This window comes from Canis lupus, chromosome 4, assembly GCF_003254725.2.
Source record: "Canis lupus dingo isolate Sandy chromosome 4, ASM325472v2, whole genome shotgun sequence".
In the NCBI taxonomy this organism is placed as follows: Eukaryota; Metazoa; Chordata; class Mammalia; order Carnivora; family Canidae; genus Canis; species Canis lupus.
In genome coordinates this window covers 8,937,093-8,945,479 of record NC_064246.1, presented here as the reverse complement: position 1 = coordinate 8,945,479, position 8,387 = coordinate 8,937,093, and positions in this window count along the sequence as shown.

Below are 8,387 nucleotides of genomic sequence, written 5' to 3'. Positions count from 1 at the left end.
TCCATCAATGGACACTTGGGTTGCTTCTGTATCTTGCCTATTGTAAATAATGCTGCAATAAACATAAAGGTGTATGTATCTTTTCCAATTAGTACTATTATTTTCTTTGGGTAAATACCCAGTAGTGGGATTACTATCTTATATGATGATTCTATTTTTAACTTTTTTTTAAAAATTTTTATTTATTTATGATAGTCACAGAGAGAGAGAGAGAGAGAGAGAGAGAGGCAGAGACACAGGCAGAGGGAGAAGCAGGCTCCATGCACCGGGAGCCCGATGTGGGATTTGATCCCAGGTCTCCAGGAACGCACCCTGGGCCAAAGGCAGGCGCCAAACCGCTGCGCCACCCAGGGATCCCTGTTTTTAACTTTTTTGAGGAACCTCCATACTGTCTTCCACAGTGGCTGCACAAGTTTGCATTCCCACTAACAGTGCATGAGGATTTCTTTCTAACCCTGATCTTTGCCAACATTTTTTGTTTCTTGTGTTTTTTATTGTAGCCATTCTGACAGGTGTAAAGTGATATCTCATTGTGGTCTTAATTTGTCTTCCAATCCCAGGGCTAGAACTTCTTGGTCATGATGCATTCATCATTTATGTATTGCTGGCTTTCGTTGTTCTGCAGAGGTTTTTTGCATTTACACTCACAAGTGAGATTGACCTACAATTTTACTTTTTATTGTTCTTATCGGGTTTTTTATTTTTTAATTTTTATTTATTTATTATAGTCACAGAGAGAGAGAGAGAGAGAGGCAGAGACACAGGCAGAGGGAGAAGCAGGCTCCATGCACCAGGAGCCTGATGTGGGACTCGATCCCGGGTCTCCAGGATCGCGCCCTGGGCCAAAGGCAGGCGCCAAACCGCTGCGCCACCCAGGGATCCCTTTTTTTTTTATTTTTTAATTTTTATTTATTTATTATAGTCACAGAGAGAGAGAGAGAGAGGCAGAGACACAGGCAGAGGGAGAAGCAGGCTCCATGCACCAGGAGCCTGATGTCTTATCGGGTTTTTGATATCATAGTCATGCTAACTTCAAAAAGTGAATTGGAGATATTATCCTTTTTAAAAAAATATATTATCTGGAAGTTATAGCACTTATTTGTTCCTGAATGTTTGGTAAAACTGGTGGTAAAGCCAATTGGGGCTCAATATTTCTTTGAGACAATATTTTTAAACTACTGATTCAGTCTCCTTAGTCGTTTGAAGACTATTCCTCTTTTCTAAGTCCTCTTGATCAACTGCACTTAAAAGGAATTTGTCCAATCCATTAATTGTTATAATGTATTCACATAAAGAAGTGTATCATATATTCTTACCCATTTTGTCTCAGCAGGCATGTATTCTTGTTTACTCTTCCAGTAGAATTGCTGGGGCCTTTGTCCTCTTTTTTTTTTCTTTTTAAGATTCATTTATTTATTTATTTATTTTAGAGAGAGGACAGGTGGAGGGAGGGGCAGAGGGAGAGATAGAATTACAAGCAGGCTCCACACTGAGCACAGAGCCTGATGCGAGGCTTGATCTCGTGACCCAGAGATCACGACCTGCGCTGAAATCAAGAGTCTGATGCTCAAACTGCTGTGCTACACAGGCGCCCCTGTCCTCTCTTTTTCTTAATAAATTTCAACAAAAGTTTTCTATTCATTTAACTTTTTCAAAGAACCAACTTTTGGTTTAGTTGATATTCTCTTTCTAAAGCAACTTTGTTTCCTTTATAATTACCATCTACTTCATCATTCTATCCTCCTAATCTCTCTGATTTAATTCTACTGTGTTCTTAAAGTGAAGTTGTTGAACCACTTCATTATTGTAAAAGTAATGTTAATACCTAGTCTAATAGAGTATTGTTTTGGCTGTCCTGTAAGTTTGATACCTAATATTTTTATTACATTCAACTATTTTCCCACTTCCATTATAATTCTTTTTGGACCAATGAGCAGTTTAAAAGTCTATTTTTAATGTCTAGATGTACGATTTTTCTCCAGGTATTGTAGTTGCTGTTGTGTATATGCTCTAGCATAATTGCATTGTGGTCCAATACATATGTGATGCCAATCCTGAATTCTAAATTTGATGTGGGAAGCTTTATGACCTAGAAGATGGTCAGTTTTCATGGCCATCCCATATGTGCCTGAAAAGAATGTGTTTTCTCTCAATTTGAAGAGTGATGTTGTATATTGTTTACATACTTATTAATATTTGGTTTGCTTGATTTATCAGTTATAGCTTGTTTACTATGATTATCTACAGAGAGATATATTAAAAACTCCCACTATTACCATGAAGTTTTATATTTCTTCTTTCAATGGTCAATTTTTGATTTATGCATTTTGAAATTAAATATGAATTTCCTACATATTAATTCTTCTTATTTTTTATTTATTTATTTTTTTTTAATTTTTATTTATTTATGATAGTCACAGAGAGAGAAAGAGAGAGGCAGAGACATAGGCAGAGGGAGAAGCAGGCTCCATGCACCAGGAGCCCGATGTGGGATTCGATCCCGGGTCTCCAGGATCGCGCCCTGGGCCAAAGGCAGGCGCCAAACCGCTGCGCCATCCAGGGATCCCCTTATTTTTTATTTTTAAAAAAATATTTTATTTATTTATGCATGAGAGACAGAGAGAGAGAGAGAGGCAGAGACAGAGGCAGAGGGAGAAGCAGGCTCCATGCAGAGAGCCTGATGTGGGACTCAATCCCGGGTCATCAAGATCAGGCCCTGGGCAGAAGACGGTGCCAAACTGCTGAGCCACCCGGGCTGCCCTCTTTTTCTTTTTTAAAAGATTTATTAATTTTAGAGAGAGAGAGCAAAAGAGAATGCAAGTGAAGGAGGGGCAGAGGGAGAGAATCTTTAAGCAGATTCCCTGCTCAATTCAGATCTCAATGTGGGGCTTGATCTCACAACCCATGAGATCATGACCTGAGCTGAAACCAAGAGTCAGATGCTTAACCCACTGAGCCACTCAGGCATCCCCACATTCATTCTTACGTATTGAACTTTTCCTCATTATCTTTATCTCTAGTGAATCTCCAGGGAAATGTATTTTCTTTGAATTCTTCATGTCAGCTTTTAGGGGGTTAATATTCAGCTGGTATGTATTTTCCCATTCATTGACTTTTAATCACTTGAGATAATATCTTCAGGTACATCTCTTGTAATCAGCCTTGCATGGGATTATTTTAACTCTGACTTACACTCGCTACTTCTAACTATAGAGGTTAGTCATTTTAAATTTATTATAGTTACTGATGTGCCAGATTTCTAGTCATTACTATAATATTATATGCTTACATTTGTCCACTTTTTCTATTTATATTTTCCTCCTTTTTCTGCCTTCTTTTGGAATGATTGAGAGTTTTCTCCCCACTCATTTTATTTTTTCTGTGTACTTTGTTTGGAAATTATATTTTCATTCTTTTCATAGAACCCCCCCCCGCATGGATATATCATAATTTATTCAACCAGTCACCTACTGATGAATATATGTGTTGTTTTCAGCTTTTTGCTATTATACATAGCACTGCAGTAAATAGCCTTTTACCATTTCTACTTTTAAAAAATGTTTAATTTTTTATATATCACATCTTCTTTATCTTTTCCTTTATTGTTTAGTGTTCAACAATTTATAAGTTGCATATAACACCCAGTGCTCATAACAACACATGCCCTCCTTAATGCCCATTACCCAGTTACCCCATCTCCCTACCCACCTCCCCTCCAGCAACCCTTAGTTTGTTTCCTATACTTAAGAGTCTCTCATGGTTTTTCTCCATTTCTACATTTTTAGAGTAGTTTCTAGTATTATGAAAACTACTCTAGATCTTCAAGTACATGTATGTTGCTTATAAAGACTAAAAGTAAAAAGCATCTTTAACCTCCTCTTGAAATACACAAGGACTTTCAAAAACTTTAATGACCAATACCCTTCCAATGTGCATTTTATGCAGTCTAGAATTTTAATACTATATTACTTTTTGACCTATAAGTCTAATATTATTGAAACCTTTTGTATTATAAATGTACATTAGATTTACTGACACATTCATGAATTTCTTTTCTTGTTATAATAGGTCTTCTACCTGCTAGCACTTTGGAATTCACCTGATTCCTTGGATCTGAAAATTGGTGTCCTTCTACTATTCTTGATACATTCTTAAAATATCATCTACCTTTCTTAACCTCATGCTGACAATCTGTTAGACATATGTTACACCCTGTCATGATAGCCTCTCCGTTTCCTATCTCCTTTTTCATGTTTTGTTTCCCTTGTGTCACTAAGCTACATTCTAAAACATGTTTTTGACCTATCTTCAAGTTCACTGAATTTCTCTTTAGCCATCTCTAATCTGCTGGCTAATCCATTCATTGAATTTTCATTTCACTTATTGCTTTTTAATTTTAATCATTCTTTTAAAAAATACCTTCATAGTCATTTTGTATGATCTACTGTTTCTAGCTCATATCTCTTTGAGGATTTTTTTTTTCTGTCTGTTGGCTATGCTGGTTGTCACACATACTGCTTTATTTCCTCATGGGTTTTGTGATTTGTGCCATGAGCAACTTATTTCCTTGGACTGTTATCTCTGGGAATTCTTTGAGTCCTGGGCTAATGCTGAATTCTTTCAAAGACGATTCACATTTGCTTTTCACAGTAGTGTGGAGGTGCTGCCAACCTGGGACTACTTTAAATAAAATCATTTATTGGTGGTTTTTAGAAGCTAAGAGGTCATCTGAATTTAGTCTGAAAACTTGTACAATATTTTATCTATGGCTATGTATTCTGAGGGCAATGATTTTTCTTTTCCCCAGCATTAAGTCTAGACAGGTAATTTCCTTACTTTAATCATCTGCAATTAGGGTTTCTTTCTGGTTCACCTAACACTAAATATTATAGTAGCCTTTGGATTTCCAGCCTTATGTAGATATTTTGCATCAGCTTCCTTACTTGAGGTGGTCTCTAAGATTTTAATCTGGCCTCTCATACCTACTTACTTATTAAAGCAGAAGCTCAAGTTTTCCATTGTTTAACAGAAACCCTCTAAATGAAAGCTAGATCTCCACCTGCTTAACTCCTAAGGTTTGTGATTTTGCTTTGCTTTGAGTCTCTGTGGATTTCTTTTCTTTTTTTTAAGATTTTATTTATTTATTTATTTATTTATTTATTTATTTATTTATTTATTTATGAGAGACACAGAAAGGGAGAGAGGCAGAGGCACAGGCAGAGGGAGAAGCAGGCTCCATGCAGAGAGCCCGATGTGGGACTCGATCCTGGGTCTCCAGGATCAGGCCCTAGGCTGAAGGCTCCGCTAAACTGCTGAGCCACCTGGGCTGCCTGAGTCTCTGTGGATTTCTTATTTAGGTGCCATCCAACAATGCATTTAAGAGGAACAATGTAATATAGTCATTTCAATCTAAAGGGTTGGACAAGGTGCCCAAACTGGCATACTGCCAGAAACAGAAGTTTGGCTTTTGGTTTTGACAGAAACTCTTTGGTGACCCATCAACTAAACACAAACAATCCTATAATGGCCCATAGAAAACTACTCATGTTCCATCTTTCCTCCATGACAGGTCCTTTAGATGAAAATCAAAACAATAAATTACCAATTTATAATAAATCACCAAAGGTGGCATTTCTGGCATGTTGCCTGTCACAGCGAAGAATGTATTTTTCTAAGTGAGGAAAGAGTGAATCGCTCCTGCGTGAAGGTTAAGATAATCTGATACAACTCCTCTAGGTCAATGATGAACTTTTCAGGACCATTCAAAATTTTCCAAAGAGAATAATATCCAGGTTTATAATAAGTCCTCAAAGCAACACCTTAGCTGCCCAGAATAGCTCAGAGCATTTGGAAGCTTACAGTTTCTCTCTCTCCTGAGACTCAGTTTTGCAGCCATTCACAACTTCGAGAGCATGATTTATTCATCCCCCAATATTATGAGAACCAAAATGGATTGAGTTCATTTGAAATGCAGATGTGACTGCACTTTAATTACAATTGCCCCTGTGATTTTTACTGTGAAGCACAAGCCCTCAAGTGGAAATTAGAAAGATCTGGGCTACAAGAGCAATGAAATATTTTGGCCCAAGACTGAAGTGAGTTTGAAAATACACAAAAAGAAAAAGGGGAAACATCCCAGGAGCAAACTTGGCTAACATAATTTTCTCCCCTTTGATAAGTACCTTGCTTCAGACCCCGGGAAGGTATGTTCCTCATGACCACAGGTAGAGAAAGAAAAGGGGACATATTAATTATTCTGTAGACAGTGTCTTGTTCGAGAGACTAGAGGAAGCTGGCGAATATTTCTGAAGGCTTCTTAGAGGCGCAAAACTAGCTACAATTCATGGAAAATGGCATTTGCTTTAGGGATAATGCCACAGCTCCTTTTTGGGAAACATGAGCTATTTAAATAAGATACCAAAGATGCAATTGCATCCTATGTCATTCTCGGCACTCACATCCACATACAGATTACATCTCACATCATACACTTGTCAGAGATCATTTCTGAGACACACACACACACCACAAACAACCAAAACCCAAACCAAAAACATCAATCGTTAGAAATAGCTTTAGGAGGGCATAATAGCACCACTTTTCCCTGGGACCTTCCATAACACGGTGATTTAAATTTTGGTTTAACCTACCAGCTGTGACAGCTTGCAGCAAACTACTTAATTTTTCTTCTTGTTAGTTTACTCTTCCACACAATGGACATAATGATATCTACATCATGTTATATTCTAAGGTTGAATGCATGTGAAAATAAAGCCTATACAAATGTCATGAGATTATCATTAAACAGAAAGCATATAAAAAAATAAACAGAAAGCATATATATCTATATCTACATCTATATCTATATCTATATCTACCTATATCCCATGCACAGAATGAATGGGTCCACAGAAAGCCCCTCCTCCTCTTTTACTCTTGACTTTGTTGACAAATACTTTTGCCAGTTACAGTGTCCACGTTCCATCCTGACCAAGAGTGGAAGGGGAACAGCACAAATGTCTTTGCTCAGTTGGGGTATTGAATTCTGGGATGGACTGTTGCCTTTATGGCAGGGGACAGAAGCTCATTCCGATTCAGGTGGCCTTCTCCTTTAGGGGCACCCTTAATTCTAATGTTCATGTGTTGGGGAGGGATGGACATTTGTCAGCAGGGATGATGAGGAGAAGAGGCTGCCCCTGGGGAAAACTCTATGACCAACTTTGCCCAAGAAAAATCTGAATTAGCCTGTATAAGTCCTGTGCACCCCGCTTTCCCGAGGGTCAGGGGACCCACCCCTACCTTATGTCTCCCTGCCTAATATATGTGACCCCAACACCTTATTACAGGTAATTAGACTGGGATGGTGGTGGGGTGGGGTGGGGTGGATGGTGCCTTTCCCAAAGGCAGGAAGCGTATAAGCTAGCCTGTGACCTATGAAATCAGGGGTATCAGACAACTCGATCCAGCTTGAATGATGGGCACTAACTGAACCCATCACATCCTCTCTCAGGGCTTCTGAATATGAGATAGACATGAAAAGCCCACTATAGACAGCAGCAGAAGCAGGAAAAGCGATGGAGGTGAAGTGATTCACCTTCGAGGGAGAAAGGAAGGGAACAGTGGAAGACTGTCATCCCCAGGGCTGCTGGCAGGCTGTGGAAGCCACTGCTGACCTGAAACAGCACATCAATTCTTGAACATTTGAAATTACTCTTCTATTCCCATGTTGTTTTCAGGAGAATTACTTCTTCAGGGAAACTGCTGTCTGATGATTGTGGTTTTTCCTTGCCTCTCAGACTGTGTGCATTCTTTAAGACCTTTAGTCATGGAAGTCCAGTTTTCCTAATAACTTTGTCACTGTGCTGTGAAAGATTGAAATTTGGAGTATGGAGGATACATGGCAGTGAAATGTGAATTACTGAGACTTGCAATGTAACAGCTTATCAACCTCTGAAGATACTGTTACCTAGTATCTTCTTAGGAAAAACTTGCCTGAAAATGTTAAGCTGGAATTTCACTAGAATGTTTAGAAAAAAAACAACATGGCTTCTTGTATTTTGGGTACATGTGTTGAGAATTGTGTACGAATTATTCATGACGCTTGTGTATTGATCTCTGGAACAACCAACAAAATCGCAATTATGAAAGAAAAAAAAGATGTGGACAGACCCTTCGCCAAAGAAGATATACAGATGGCAAAAAAAGCATATGGAAAGATTCTCAGCATCATTTGTTGTTAGGATACTGCAAATTCAAACAACAAGGAGATACCACTACACACTGAGTAGGATAGCTAAAATTCCAGAAAAGCGATGGTACCAAATTCTAGGGAGAATGAGGAACTCCCATACATTGCTGTCTGTAGTGGGTAAGGCAAAATTCGGTAA